This window comes from Camelus ferus, chromosome 4 (assembly GCF_009834535.1).
Source record: "Camelus ferus isolate YT-003-E chromosome 4, BCGSAC_Cfer_1.0, whole genome shotgun sequence".
Taxonomy (NCBI): Eukaryota; Metazoa; Chordata; class Mammalia; order Artiodactyla; family Camelidae; genus Camelus; species Camelus ferus.
In genome coordinates, this window is record NC_045699.1 from 49,056,290 (window position 1) to 49,072,816 (window position 16,527).

Sequence of the window (16,527 nt, forward strand, 5' to 3'; positions counted from 1 at the left end):
TACTTATAGTGATTTATAAAAATAAGACGATACTGGCAACCTCTTTTTAAAACCATAAAAGAAAAACATCATGGTCAGGTCTCTATATCAAACAGGATGAGGTTGGGTAAAATAAAACACGTAAATTAGTACCTTACTAATATTTCACACTTAGTGGCATCCTGCTTCTAGAGAAAATTTTACATAATATTGTAAGTAAAAGATATGTGTCAGTTGCAAGATCCCACCTGCAGTTGCCTCTCCACATGTACAATGTATGTATATGTGCTATATATGTATTTTTTTTGTATATGGTTTTTGTTTTGTGATACAGGGTTGAGTCTTGGAATGAATCAGTATACTTGACTAGAGCTTTGGATATTCCAAGAAATGGTACTCTAAGGGATAAAATATGTATACAGATTATTGTATATATTATTGAAAGTTACAGTAATTTCAGAAATTATTTTAAAATCAAAACATAGATAAAGCCCACAAAGTCATTAAAAGTGGATCTTGAATCTCTCCTACATAAAGCCTAGGCTCTACTCTTCCTTCAATTTATATGTCACTTAAACAATATGTAAGTGACTTGTTTTAAATTTTGATTATCAACATAAAAGTAATAGTTTTGTTTGTGTTCTTTATGGTGGTTTCCATCTTGGGCAATGCTATTCAAATGGTAATTGTCTTTGGCCCTTTTAGCTAGAGAATATGGAAATGAGATAAGTGGCTTCCAGGGTTGCTCCTCCAAAGCTGGAAAATTGGACGAGGAGGTTTCCTAGGAGCTGCTGTGTACCTCTTGTCAGAAAACTATTGTCCAACAGATGAAAGAAGGTATGTACTACTACTGTAAGTTAATGGGCAGCAGTGTGACCTGGACTTCTCAGGCATATTTGTAAGCAGTGATAATTAATTACTTGAATGTCATATTCTTTGTATTGTAAAAAGACTTAGAACAGACTGTGAACTACATAATCTTATAGAAAACTAGTGAATGTAGTATATCCATATTACAGAATACGACCCAGCAATAAAAAAGAGACTACTGACTCATTCGACATAAACGATTCTCAAAAATATTTTAAGTGAAAAGAACCTAAACACAAGACTACATATTGCATAATTTTATTTAAATGCAATTCCTAGAAAACTCCTAAAACTGTGAAGACAGATACCAGATCAGTGTTTTCTTTGGACTGGAGCACGGGAGTGAGGATTGACTTACGCTGACATGAGGAAACCTTTTAGGGCAATGGAAATGTTCTGAAACTGGAACATGATGATAGTTGCACAGCTGTATAAATTTACTAGAACTCACTGTAATGCACAGTTAAAATGAATAATTTTATACCATATAAACAATACCTCATCAAAACTTTTAACTAAATATTAATGGTCAGGGTTTATGCTATAGCTAATCCAAGCAAGAAGTCAACAGGGCAGGGGGAGTTTATTCCTGACATGATGGATACCAGCTGTAGGGATAAAACTGGGGTAACTGTGTGTTTCTTTATTGTATACTAATCTATACAGAGAGCTGAACATAGAAACCTTGGCCCAGGAAAAAAACGCACACAAAAAGCACAGATATAAATCTTACTGTTAAGATTACTCATAACTCATAATTTCACAAATACAGTAAAGAAACTGAACAACTAAACTGGTAATTACATTTACATCAAATAGCTATTAATCTGAAACACCGAGCAGAAGATGCTCACAGTACCCAGAAAGGCACTGGCAAACAAAAACAAAAAATTAGACTTAATAAATATGAACTGATTGTATAAACAAAACAGAGATTCATCATTAGTAAATTCAAATCATTCAAGATTTAACCATCCAAAAAATATACAATTTATAAAAAGAGTCTCTAGGGTAATGGCAGAGTAGCTTGTTAGCACCAACATTCTAACAGGGGGAAATAGAGTAAAAGACATCATAAAGACAAACCTATTTGAAATTTGAAACTACTAGCAAACAACAGAATGTAGGCAGAAACCGGAGAGGCATCTACCATTCAAAAATGAACTGCTGCAGGTGAGTATAGTGTTTATGACTTTTTGGCAGAGCCTCCTTCTATGAGTGGCACAGGCTTACTGGTTTGAGGGCAGAGGACAGAGTTAGGGCTAAAAAGGAGAAAGTTAGGAGGAGACCACAGACAGGACTGGCCCTCAAATCTGCATTGAAAACTCACACAGATAGATACGTTGTTGTCTGCTAATCTGTAAATGCTTGAGGGAACCCCAAAGGTTATGTAGCAATTAGAAGCTGAAGAAACTGTAGAAATTTCAGCGGCTGTCTAATATAAAAAGACAGATTGGAGTTTGGGCCCAGCCAAATTAAGTACATGAGAACAAAATTCACTCTATACGAACATAATAGAATATAGACTGTTTATAAATCTCACTCATAATGTTCAGTACCCAATCAGAAATCACTAGACATATAAAGAAACATAAAAGAATAACCTGTACTCTAGAAAAAAGGCAGTCAATATAAATCAAAACAGAGGGTACCCAGATAGCAAGTATTATAAATATATTCAAGGAATTTTAAATTATATGCATAATTCATTAATATAAATATAATTCTCAAAAATAAAATAAAAAACCAAAGTCATTAGTCTAGGACTGAAATTCCAGTAACTGAAATAAAAAATAGACTGGATGGGCGTAGTAGCAACACATTACATACAGGGAGACAACACTATATATGACTTCTCACCAGAGACAATGGAGGCAGGAATAATAAGGAATATTTTCTTTCAGGCTAAAGAGAAACACCATCAGACCTCCAGGAAAGTACTGAAGTTATCAGAACTAGTAAGTATTTTGGTAGATACAATGTTTAAAGAAATATTAATGCAACATTTTGTGGTGTATAACTTATGTAGATATAACAGTTATGACAATAATAGCATAAAAGACAGGCTTGCAGTGTTCTTACGTTTTGTGTGCTATAAGAGACTGTTAACTCTCAGTAGCTTGTGATAGGTTACATATACAAACTGTGATCTCTAGAACTATCTTTGAGAATAACACAGATACAGGTTTATGGGGTGAAAGAGAAGAGGGTAATAGAACTTTGAGAACTTGGGAGCCACGAGGACATCCTGGGTTTTGCCTTCAAAGTCAAATTTAGAAAATTAATACAGTAACAAGTTCAGGATAACATATCTTTTTTTTTAAGAGTACAAAAGGAGAGACCTGTGTATCTTTGATAGAATAAAACAAATGTGTAAGTTGTTTTACTATAAAATTACTTACTATAAAGTTTGATAGAGATGCTTGCATACAAAGGTAGACGAATATGTTTTTATAACTGAAAGTCTACAGTACAGCAAAGATACATGGTACTATTTTTGACAGTAACTGATGTAGAGATAATAATAGTGCTGTGTGTCATTAAATAGTCCTTAGAAAATCTAATTCCTGAAATTTTACTCCCTATATAATGCCTTTTGTTTATTAATGAGATTTCCTAATATAAAACCTATCAAGTGCTTTAATTCTTGAGACTTAATTTTAACCTATTACTTACTGTCATATTCAGTTTGGGCTGTTGTAACAAAGTGCCATAGATTAGGTGGCTTGTAAACGACAGGAATTTATTTCTCACAGTTCTAGAGACTGGTAGTCCAAGATTAGGGTGATGGCATTGTTGGGTTCTGGTGAGAACCCCTCTTCTGGGTTGTAGACTGCCATCTTACTGTGTCCTCACATGACAGAAAGAGAGTGAGAGGGGCTCTCTGGGGCCCCTTTTATAGAAACGCTAATCCCATTCAGGGGTTAGAGCTCCACCCTAGTGACCATTTAATTAGTTCATTGCACTTGTATGTCAGGATTTAGCTCACAGTCTGGGTCAAGGGCACCTCTTGTGCGACTCAAAATTACCCTACGCATACTACCACTGCAGCATTTACTATATTCTAATTAAAGAGTTGCTTATTTGGCTATATGTTACTTGCATGTTTTAATTATCTATCTTTTTCTCTAGCCTAATTTCTCTAATCTGTCCTCTTTATATATCTCATTACAAAGGAAGCTTTGTAATCCCAGCACCTAGAATCGTAGTCACAGTAGAAAGTTCCTAAAACAGTTTGAATTATTAAGTGAATGTGTATAAACTGGCCCTATTTAGAAAGTAAACATATGTATGTATTCCAGAGTTCTACTTTCATCTGATGGAAAATACTAGAATTGTAGGTATAAAGAACAGAGGAAAATAACCACCTTCTACTTAGCAAATTCAGGTATATTATAACACCGTGAGGAAGGTCAAAAGATTCTTGTATTCTTATGTGACTCTCCTATTATTAGGTTTACTTTTCATAGTAATATAAAGACCTATGAAATATCAGGGTAATTTCTGGACTCTGCTATTTCGTAACTTCTTGGGAAGATAAATGAATCATCTAGCGTTAGTACAGAATTCCCTGCACAGTACCAGGCTGGACTCATGAGTTTTATCTGTCAGTGGACCCATATGAGCAATTCCTCTGTGCTAGGGAGTCCCTCTGGACATAACACCCCAAAGAGTGCGGCTCAAAGAGAACAGCTAAGAATATGGCTGACTATCTCATGAGTTTTCTTTCCAAAATAAAACTAAGGGAATTTTATAGACTCTAAAGGGTTTACCAAAGAAAAAAATGGCTTTTTATGTGAGAGTCAAGAAAAGTCACAAAAACATCTGACATAAGCATATGAGGCAATTGAAAACTGCACCCAAAGGATATTTAATAGCCCCAGGGATTCTTCTCAAGGTAGAAATCTCTGCACACTACAAAGAAGGGAATTTTAATTAAAAAAATGAAAACAAAGTACAAAAACGCAAGGGGCTGACCAGGGTAGTATTATAAAATGGAAAACAAACATACATAATAATAGAATTTGCACCCTAGACTTCTGCTAACTCTTATGTAAATGCCACTCTGAAGTCCTGATCCGGATGCCTCAGATAGTTGATACGGGGATCAAATAAAATTACAAATGTTCCAACATATTGTGAAATTCAAACAACTATACAAATACAATTTAGTCATGGTAAGACTAATCAGACACTTGGTGGCTTCTATTTTTGGTCCTCACTGAGGACAGGAAAGGGATTAGGGAGGTTACTTTAACACAAACCTGAGAAGAGAAGAAAAGTGGGCATTCTGAGGAAAGCTTTGGTACCGATGTTAGTCTCTGCACCTCTTCTGCTGATGCTGTCCCCTCTGCCTACTACTCAAATGCAGTGGACATCAGGAGGTCATCAACAAGCCCAAGGTTTCCTTCCCCCATGTGTAACTCATGCCTTTCCCTCTTCTTAAATTACTCTTGACCCCATTCTTCTCATGGCTCAGCTTTCCTCAGAATCATATTAACCCCTGATTGCCTCGTCACTCAAATCTGGATGACAGTTGTGTTTCCTCAGGGGGTCCATCACCCAGGTATAGGTGATGTTGTCCTTTAATTATGCAGGTTTTTACAAGTAATTTGCAACAGTTTTCATTTGTAAGAAAAAATAAAATTGAAAAGAGGTTGAAAATCGAAAATGTTTCTTAAAACAATTCCAATTATACTGGAAAAACAAACAGATTAATTATAAGCATATATATTATTAGTGCATCATACTACAGTGAAGTGTGAATTTGGGCCCTGAAGGAGACACACCCGATTCACAGTGGGCGATCAACGTGTTAAAACACACCTTTTCGAGGGAGTTTCTCTGAGTGGTCTGTAGAAAGAAGCCGATTGTTTCTAATTTTCTAAATCAGTATCCACTATCTCTTTCATCACCCCCATCCCACTTTCCTCTCCATCTGCTGACAAATAGTCTTATTTACAATACAGAAACTTTAAGTGCATTTTAACTTTTTTCTCCTCCACCTAATATAAACTCTATAATGAATGTATTTAACCTGTTGCCCTGTATAGCCCCAGAAAAACTCATAGTGCCTCTCACATTAAGTGCATCTTAATTTTTTGATACATTATGAAAATGTGGTATCTGGACATATTTGCAATTTCAATTATCTATATATTTGAATGATATATGACTACCTCTATACTCCTTTGTAAAATCAAAGGTCTTAAATATATTGACTATTGTGAGAAATATTTGTATCACATTTATCTTTTAAGACATTTAGTTTTGCTATTCACTTCACTGTGTAAAGAGTAGAGAGGAAGAGGCCAAGATAGTGGAGTAGAAAGACCCAGAGCTCACCTCCTCTCACGAGCACACCAAAATCACAATGATTTGCAGAACAACCGTTGATGAAAAAGACTGGAACCTACCAGAAAAGACCTTCAACTAGAGACATAAAGAAAGAACCACACCAAGATGGGTAAGAGGGATAGACTCGCTATATAATCAAATCCTATATTCTCTGGATGGGTGACCCAGAAACTGAAGAATAATTATAGTTCAGAGATTCTCGTACAGGAGTGAGAGTTCTGAGCCCCATGTCAATTCTCCCCCAGCAACCGGAAGACAAGCCCCCAGAACATTTGGCTTTTAAGGCTAGCGGGGCTTAACTGCAGGAGCCCCACAGGCCTGGAGAAAAGTCTCATCTGTATCAGGACCCAGGGGGGAAAGCAGTAATTTGATAGAAGCCTGGGCCAGACCTACCTGCTGCTCTTAGAGAGTCTCCTGGAAAGGCGGGGTGAAGATATGGCTCACCTTGGGGACATAGTCACTGGTGGCAGATATACTGGGGAACATTCAGCCACATGAACAGTGTTACAGTTGGTGGCTGACAACTTGCCTTATTAGCTCCAAGACCTGGCAGCACCTGACAGCCTGAAGGTGACTGTGCTAGGACCTCAGGCCAGACAACTAACTGGGCAAGAATAAAGCCCCACCGCACAGCCTCACCCATTAGACAGGTTTCCTAAAGACTAAAGAGCCAACAGCTGCCTCTGGACTCATGCCTAGACATGGCCCAGCCCACCAGAGGGCCAAGACCTAGCTCTACCCACCAGCGGACAGACACTGGCCCCTCCCACCAGGAAGTTTACACAAGCCTCTAGACTAGCCTCATCCACGAGGGGGAGACACTAGAGGCAAGAAAACTATGATCTTGCAGTGCAGGCCAGGCTCTACTCTGGGACCAGCTGGGCTCAGGCCCTGCCCACTAGCAGGCCAATGTAACCTTCAGGACACCCCAAATCCCATACCCAACTGTGTCAAGAACCGATCCCCTGCCTCCAATGATCTGAAATGAGCTCTGGGATCCCTGGGCCCTGCAGCCGGACTCCAGGAACCAGCTCTGCTTGACAGTAGTTTGGCACTAACCTCAGGATCTAGCTTTACCTGCCAGTGGGTAGGTAACAGAGTCTTTGGGGCCCTGACTCCACCAGTGATCCAGCACTATCCCTGGGGTTCTCTAGGATTCCACAAACAGCCACCTCATGACCAGGCCCTGCTAAAGAGCAGAGAGCAGCATCCACATAAGGCAGGGCCTGGCATCAAGCCTACTAGACTGCTTACATAGTCAGCCCACCACAATAGAAGGACTCATGCAGCCTTCTTAGGGGGAACCCCTAGAGCATATAGCTTGGGTGATGAGAGGGGGAGTACACTGCTGGGATGCACAGGACATCTCTTACAGAGGGCTACTTCTCCAAGGTCGAGAAATGTAACTAACCTACTACATACATTAAAATATAAGTAGCAAATAGACAAGATGAGGCAACAGAGAACTATGTTCTAGATGAAGGAACAAGATAAAACCCCTGAAGAACAACAAAGTGAAGTGGAGATAGGCAATCTACCTGAGAAAGAGTTCAAAGTAATGATTGTAAAGCTGATCAAAGAACTCGGGAAGAGAACGGATGCACAAAGTGAGAAGTTAGAAGTTTTTTTAGCAAAGAGTTAAATATAAAAGAACAACCAAACAGAGATGAATACAATAACTGAAATGAAAAATACAATGTAAAAATCAATAGTAGACTAAATAATACGGAAAAATGGATCAGTGTGCTGGAACATAAAGTAGTGGAAATCACTGCTGCTGAACAGAAAAAAGAATACAAAGAAATGAGGACAGTTTAAGAGACCTCTGGAACAACATCAAGCACACTAATATTTGCATTATAGGTGTCCCAGAAGGAAAAGAGATAAAGAGATAAAAGAAAATTTTTAAAGAGACAATAACTGAAAACTTCCCTAACCTGGGAAAGGAAACAATCACCCAAGTCCAGGAAGTGCAGACAGCCCCACACAGGATTAACCCAAAGAGGAACACACCAATACACACTGTAATCAAAATGACAAAAATTAAACATATAGAGAATACTAAAACCTGCAAGAGAAAAGTAACAACACACACGAGAACTCACATAAGGCTATTACCTGATTTTCCAGCAGAAACTCCTCAGGCCAGAAGGGAGCTGGATGATATATTTAAAATGGTGAAAGGGAAAAGCCTACACCTACCTAGCAAGGCTCTTACGGATTTGATGGAGAAATCAAAAGATTTAAGATAAGGAAAAGCTAAAAGAATTCAGCAGAATCAAACCAGCTTTACAACAAATGTTAAAGGAACTTCTCTAGGCAAAAAAGAGAAGGTCAGAACAAGAACAAGATAAATACAGAATGAATAAGCTCACTAGAAAATGCAAATATATAGTAAAGGTAGGAAATCATCTACACACAAAAGTAGTAGGGAGGTTAAAAGGCTAAAGTAGTAAAGTCATCTGTGTCCACAAAAAGCAGTTAAGAGATACACAAAACAATTAGATGTAAAAAAAAATGATATCAAAAACAGTAATTGTGAAGGGAAGAGAGTACAATGCAGGGTATTTAAATGCATTTGACATTAAGAGATCAGCAACCTAAAACCATCATGTATATATATATGTATATATATATGTATATATATACACACACTACACACGTATGTATGTATGTATGTGTGTGTATATATATATATACATACACAGATATACACATACATACACACACACACACACACACACACTGTAGACTGCTATACAAAAACCTGAAGGTAACTGCAAACCAAAAACCTGTAATAGATATAAACATAGTCGTAGAATCACAAGGGAACAAAAGAAGAAAAGGAAAAAAGATCTACAGAAAATCCTAAACAATTAACAAAATGGCAATAAGAACATACATATTGATAATTACCTTAAATGCAAATAGAATAAATGCTCCACCCAAAAGATACAGACTGGCTGAATGGATACTAAAACAAGACCCATGTATTTGCTGCCTACAAGAGACTCACTTGAAAGATCTAGAGACACATACAGACTGAAAGTGAGGGAATGGAAAAAGGTATGCCATGCAAATGGAAATCAAAAGAAATCTGGGTTAGCAAGAGTCATATCAGACGAAACAGACTTTAAAATAAAGACTGTTATAAGAGATAAAGAAGGACACAACATAATAATCAAAGGATCAATCCAAAAGAAGATACAACAATTATAAACATATATGCATCTAACATAGGAGCCCCTCAATATATAATTCAACTGTTAACAGACATAAAAGGAGACACAGTGAGAGGGGGGACTTTAACACCAATTACCAATACTCAAGTTAAATCAGTAATTAAAAACTCCCAACAGACAAAAGGCCAGGACCAGATTGCTTCACAGGTCAATTCTGCCAAACATTTAGAGAAGAGTTAAACCTGTCATTCTGAAACTATTCCAAAACATTTCAGAGTAAGGGACAATTCCAAAATCACTCTATGAGGTTACCATCACCCTGATACCAAAGCCAGACAAAAATATCACACACAGAAAATACAGGCCAATATCACTGATGAACATAGATTGAAAAATCCTCAACAAAAACTAGCAAATCAAATCCAACAATACATTTAAAGGATTATATACCATGATCAAGCAAGATTTATTACAGGGATGAAAGGATTTTTCAGTATCTGTAAATCAATAAATGTGATATACCACATTAATTGAAGAATAAAAACCATATAATCATCTCAATAGATACAGGAAAAACTTTTTTTTTTTAATAAAATTCAACATCCATTTATGATTAAAAAAAACCAAAACTCTCCAGAAAGTGGGCATAGAGGGAACATACCTCAACATTATACAGGCCATATATGACAAACCCACAGCTAACATCATACTCAATGGTAAAAAGCTGAAAGCATTTCCTCTAAGATCAGGAACAAGACAAGGATGCCCACTCTTGCCATTTTTATTCAACATAGTTTTGGAAGTCCTAGCCACAGCAATTGGAGAAGAAAAGGAAATGAAAGGAATCCAAATTAGGAAGCAAAAAGTAAAACTGTCACTGTTTGCAGATGACGTGATACTATATACAGAAAATCTCAGATGTGCCACCAGAAAACTACTAGAGCTCACAGTGAGCTCGGTAGAGTTGCAGGATACAAAATTAACACAGAAATCTGTTGCATTTCTATACAATAACAATGTAATATCTGAAAGAGGAATTAAGGAAACTATCCCATTTATCACTCCATCAAAAAGAATAAAATACCTAGAAATATACCTACCTAAAAAGGCAAAAGCCTATATACTCTGAAAACTAAGAGATGCTGATGAAACTCGATGACACAAACAAATGGAAAGATATACTGTGTTCTTGGGTTGAAAGAATTAATACTGTTAAAATGACCATACTATCCAAGGCAATGTGTAGATTCAGTGCAATTCCTATCAAAATACCAAAGTCATTTTTCATAGAACTCTATGAAAAATTTTTAAAAATTATATGGAAACACAAAAGACCTCAAATAGCCAAAATAATCTTGAGGAAGAAGAACAAAGCTGGAGAAATCAAGCTCTCTGACTTCAAACTATACCAAAAAGCCATAGTAATCAAAATAGTAAGGTACTGGCACAAAAACAGACACATAAACCAGTGGAACAGAATAGAAAGCTCAGAAATAAACCCATGCACTTATGGTCAAGCTATTTCAAAGGAGGCAAGAATATACAATGGAGAAAAGACACTCTCTTCAACATGTGGTGCTGGGAAAACTAGAAAGGTACATATAAAAGAATAAAATTACAACATTCTGTAACACCATATACAAAAATAAACTCAAAATGGATTCAAGACCTATTGTAAGACAGGATACTATGAAACTCTTAGAGAAAAACATAGGCAGGACACTCTGACATATATTGCAGCAGTATTTTCTTGGATTAACCTCCTAGAGTAATGGAAATAAAAGCAAAAATAAACAAATGGGACCTAATGAAATGTGAAAGCTTTGTACAGCAAAGGAAATCATAAATAAAATGAAAAGACAACCTACGGAATGAGAGAAAATATTTGTAAACAGTGTGAATGACAAGAGACTAATTTCCAAAATACACAAACAGCTTCTACAGCTCCATATCAGAAAACCCCCAAAGAATTCAATCAAAAAATGGTCAGAAGACCTAAATAAATATTTCTTCAAAAAAGACATACAGATGGCCAATAGGCACATGAAAAGATGCTCGACGTCACTATTAGAAAAATGCAAATCAAAACTACAATGAGGTATCATCTCACACTGATCAGAATGGTCATCATCAAAAATCTATAAATAATAAATGCTGGAGAGTATGGAGAAAAGAGAGCCCTCCTACACAGTTCATGGTAATACAAATCGGTGCAGCCACAAGGGGAACTGTATGGAGCTTCCTTAAAAACACTAAAAATAGACTTACCATATGATTCAGCAGTCACACTCCTGACATACATCTGGAAAAGATGAAAACTCTAATTCGAAAAGATCCATGCACTCCAATGTTCATAGCAGTATTATTTACAGTAGCCAAGACATGGAAGCAACATAAGTGTCCATTGACAGATAAATGGTAAAGAAGATAATATATATAATATATGTATACACACACAGATAATTGAATATTACTCAGCCATAAAGAAGAATGAAATAATGCCATTTGCAGCAACAATGGATGGACCTAGCGATTACCATACTAAGAGAAGTAAGTCAGAGAAAGACAAATATATCACTTATATGTGGAGTCTAAAAAGTGATGCAAATGAACTAATTTACAAAACAGAAACAGACTCACACACATAGAAACCAAAGGGAAACAGTGGGAGTCAGGATAAATTTGGAGTCTGCAATTAGAAGATACAATTTACTAATATAAATAGATAAACAAGGTTCTACTGTATAGCACAGGGAAGTAAATATCTTATAATAACCTATAATGGGAAAGAATCTGAAATAATATATATATATAATAAACGGAATGACTGCTGTACATCTGAAACACTGCCAACCAAGTATACTTCAATTAAAAAAAAAGTACATTTTAAAAATTATTTTTAAAAAAAGTAAGAGAGGAAAGAAAGTGGGTGGGGAAGAATGGGGTATGTGCAGAAGACCATGAAATAGACAACTAGATGCTTTGACATGGGATATGCAAGTTGATTAATATATAATATTGGACAAATTATTTAATTTCTATTAATTATAATTATTAACTATAGTTCATTTAATTTCTATGAATTATAATTTATTCATTGATATATGTCGGATTAGATAATTTCTTCAGTTACTTGAAAAAATAATGCTCTGCTCTCCTAAGAGAGTATTAGAAAAACTAAGCAAAACACCTATTAATTTTGAGTTGTAGAATTAAGTTTGTGTGTGTTTGAAAGTAGTATGATATATATTTAAACACATTATCTGTTTAAGAAAAATATACTTACACTTATGAAGTACATATTCTGCAGATATTTTATTAACTTGAAATGGTGCTGTAAAATTGCAATAAATACATAACATTTCCTCTAGTGATACACTAGGGAAAAATATGTGTCAATAAAAATCACATTGTAGAGCACACAAGTTAATACTACAAGAAGATTTTTTTTAAAGAAGAATAATTGTTTCAAGATGTTTTATTTCTTTATTGTCTTTTTTTTTTTTTCTCTTCTATGGGTTGGTTTGCCTATTCAACCAAGGAAACACATTTAATAGGCTGACATGAAACTAATTTTATTAGTTCAGCCCTCTGTAGGCATTCTCATGCATCGTTAACATTACACATTGCAAAGAACTGCTTTCCTTAAATTGTAGGTATTTGGCTATAAATTTGAGACTGTAGTAAATAATTGTCTAACTGTTGAGTGAACACTTGTACTTTGTGCACTGATGTGTTAGGTGAAGTGTATAATTAGGATACCCATTTTAGTATGGCTTATTGAATCACAAAACACAAAAGGACCATTGGCATCTGAATGACTGTGAGGAGTAGTAAGATTTGATAGAGGTTACAATGACAGATAATATTTCTATTTTATGTTTCAAATTTGGTAAAATTATATCTACATTAAAAAGTCTAAATATCCTGTAGGAACATCGGTTAATATCTAAAATAAGGCAAATATATAATAGTTTAATTAATTAAGACGTTCTCAACTATTGTGATATTTTTCAGAATAACAAAGTTTGTAATCAACCAAGTAGAACAGGCATTTCCATTCTGTGTGTGTATACAGTGCAAGAGATAAAAAAGGAAAATAACGTTTTTTCTTCCTGCTTATATCTATAAGCCTCAGGCTTCTGTAAATAATTCTTCCCGATTCTCCACTGTACTAACCTTAACACCTTCCACAAGGCCTAGCATAATCTGACTCCTGCCCACCTCTTATGTCTCATTTCATGGAATTCATGTCCTCACTCTGCTCCAGCGAAAATTTTTTTTAGTTCCTTGATGAACTAAGTATTTTCTATGTCAGGACTGATTTTTCTCTCCTACTCCAGACCCCACTCTTCTATATCTTATCCCTGAAAGGCCAATCAGAGAAGTCTCATCCTCCTCCCTTATCATCAATGATTCTTGCTTCTGTTCTCCATGTTTTCACATTTTCCTTTCCTCCTGGTGCCCAAACTGGGTTTCATGGAGAGTCAGAGAGAAGTGTCTGCTCCACAGCGCTGTCATTCACTGACTCCTGAGCAATGTGGAAGGTATATTTATGCCCCAGATTGCAAAGACAGAACTTTTGAGTAGTTCTAATAATTTCTGACCCTCAACCTAGAGGACTTCAAATGCAAGTAAATGCCGTATCACTTTCTACATCATCCTTTTATTCCCCACAGATGTATTTGCCCACAGAAAGCACCTCCTCAATCTGTCTCCAAAGCAAAGCTTCTATACGTATCAGTGAAGTGCCCCAGTTTCTAGGGGCTCAATATGGTATTTTCTAGAGTAGCTTAAAAACACTATTATTTTCTCATTTCAGATTTTTATTTAAGTAAACCCACACTGCTTTATGAAGCCAGCATGGACAAAACATTGGAATTGATCTCTGAGTTACGTTTTCCTTTTATATTATCTCGTGTTTACAGTTCCTCTAATAGGATAGAGAAAAAGTATATAACCTGCTTGTGAAATGTGTTCAGAAGATGTTTAATTTATGTAGGGCAAAATTGTCCAAAGAAGGAAGCTTTGGGTCTTCTAAAAAGCCTTAACAAAATGATACCATTTGATTTTTTTTCTTTCTGGACTAGATACATTGACTTAGAACCAGTCCATGTGTTCTTTTTTGATTAGCCCCAGTTTTTGATCTTGAAATTATCTGTTTTTACTTCTCTTAATAGGAGTTCCAGTCTCCTGATGTCTCACTATAGACCTCATATCTGCCTCACTTAGGAAGCATTTCAACTGTCTCATTTTGGTGCTGACAGCTCTTGTAGACACAGCATTGATATGTGGATGAAGATGGATACATGTAATTGGATATTTGTTTTTACTTAACTTTGAATAATAAAATATGAAGGTTATTTCTTGTAATGCACTCTTACTATTAGCTACAAAGCACCTGCATGTGACCAGAGACCAATAAATTGTTACTGTTCTCTACTGAAATTTCAAATTAGAAACAAATTTGAGCAATGAAGCTAGAACTATTTTAAAAGATTTACTGTGATTACTGGGTTGATGAATTTTAAGATGTGGGTATTTGTGAGAGGCTCACTCAAAAGACTGAACCTAAATTGGGCTTAAGGCAAGAAACTGATGTCAACTAAAGAAAGGGGGCAAGAATAACAGTACTTATGTATTATGAAGAACTTGCCATAATGTGTATCATTTTTTTGTTACTTAGCTTTCATTATTCTTTTAGCCTTTTAATTAAACTTTTGCATGAGATAAGTTATTAGCTACAGAATGAGTAAAATATGAAATTATATGGTCATAATTTCTGTGAACTGCCAAAAATTTTGTGATTTCTAAGCCTTAGCCTTATCAATTTTCATTCTGAATTAAAGTATCATGTTCAGGTAATATGCCGAAATCCTATTACAAAAGTCAAACCCTGAAAAGAGCCATTTTAGGTACATTTTGGAAAGGCAATTCATCTGTAGCAAGTATTGGTTAATATAAATTTGCAAAACAACCTGGAAATAAAAAGACTTTCATGTGGGCAATCAGTTCTTATTTAAAGTGGAACAAATATTGTATTTTGACATAAGTTTTACTGCTTATGTATATTATGATTAGAAAAAAATACAGTATGTGTTTGCATTTATTCAAATCATCTTTTATATTCCACAAAACTGTTTGGTATATCTCTTCAAAGAGATTGTGTGTTACTCATCTAGAACTGATTCCTAGAATTTTGATTTTGGGGAGGTTATTATAGTTTATCTATTAGAAAGTCTAACAAATTATGGTTGGTATATGAGAAAGTTTTACATTTTTAAAATAAACTATTGCGCTATAACTTATCTTCAATAAAATGTACCCATTGTGAAGAAATGTCAGATGAACTTAGCAGAGATCACTTGCTTATGTCTGAAGTTCCTCTCTAAAGGTTTCCCCTCTCTGCATCCTCAGCAACTCTCCCCACATTCCATTGTTTCTCTCTCCAGCAATTCTGTTTGTTCTCACTATGCTGGTAATCCAGAAAGTGTCTCCAGATACAAAGCCTGAGGGATCATAAGACTTATTTTGTTTGCTTTCTCAGCGTTCACAGTCCTGCCTGTTATCCAGTGTCTTGAATGTCTCATATATTTAATCCAATATTTTAGTTTATGGTAGGAAAGCTAGTCTGGCACCAATCACTCTCATAAAGATTTGCAAAAGACCATAGCTATCAATTTTTATAAATTTAATTTGTATAAAACACATTAAACTTCCCTGTAGCTTCTAAAGGAACTAAATAATTTAAAAATTAGGTTAAATTGCATTTTAAAGTAAATAATGAAGTCATCCTAAAAATAACATTAAATTTTTTATCTTTAAGAATGAAACATAATAAAAATTTTCAAATATTTTAGTGTCAATACAGTATGGGATCATGTGAATGAGTAACTGGTATTTTCATCTTATTCTGGAGTTTGTATTTTGGCTTAAATGAATTTTGGATTTTTAGTTTTAGACTGGAATTTGTTTTTCTCAATAAAATATTCTAAGAATATCATGAGATATTTAATTTTTCCAATGTCTTATCATCATCTATCAGTATACCTACTTACTTTTTTCCTCTACTAAAGTATTGCTTTACTGAAATATTGTGGTATTCCTGGAATAAATTCTTCTTCATGAAAATGCATTT

General features: G+C 35.3%; 1 long non-coding RNA gene across 1 annotated transcript; it reads left to right on the forward strand.

Annotated features, from left to right (window-relative positions):
- Nucleotides 1–617: 617 nt before the first annotated feature.
- LOC116663204 lies at nt 618–16,314 on the forward strand. Its single transcript, XR_004319370.1, has 3 exons — nt 618–816; nt 2,754–2,807; nt 14,570–16,314. It is a non-coding gene; the product is annotated as an uncharacterized LOC116663204 (long non-coding RNA).
- Nucleotides 16,315–16,527: the final 213 nt, after the last annotated feature.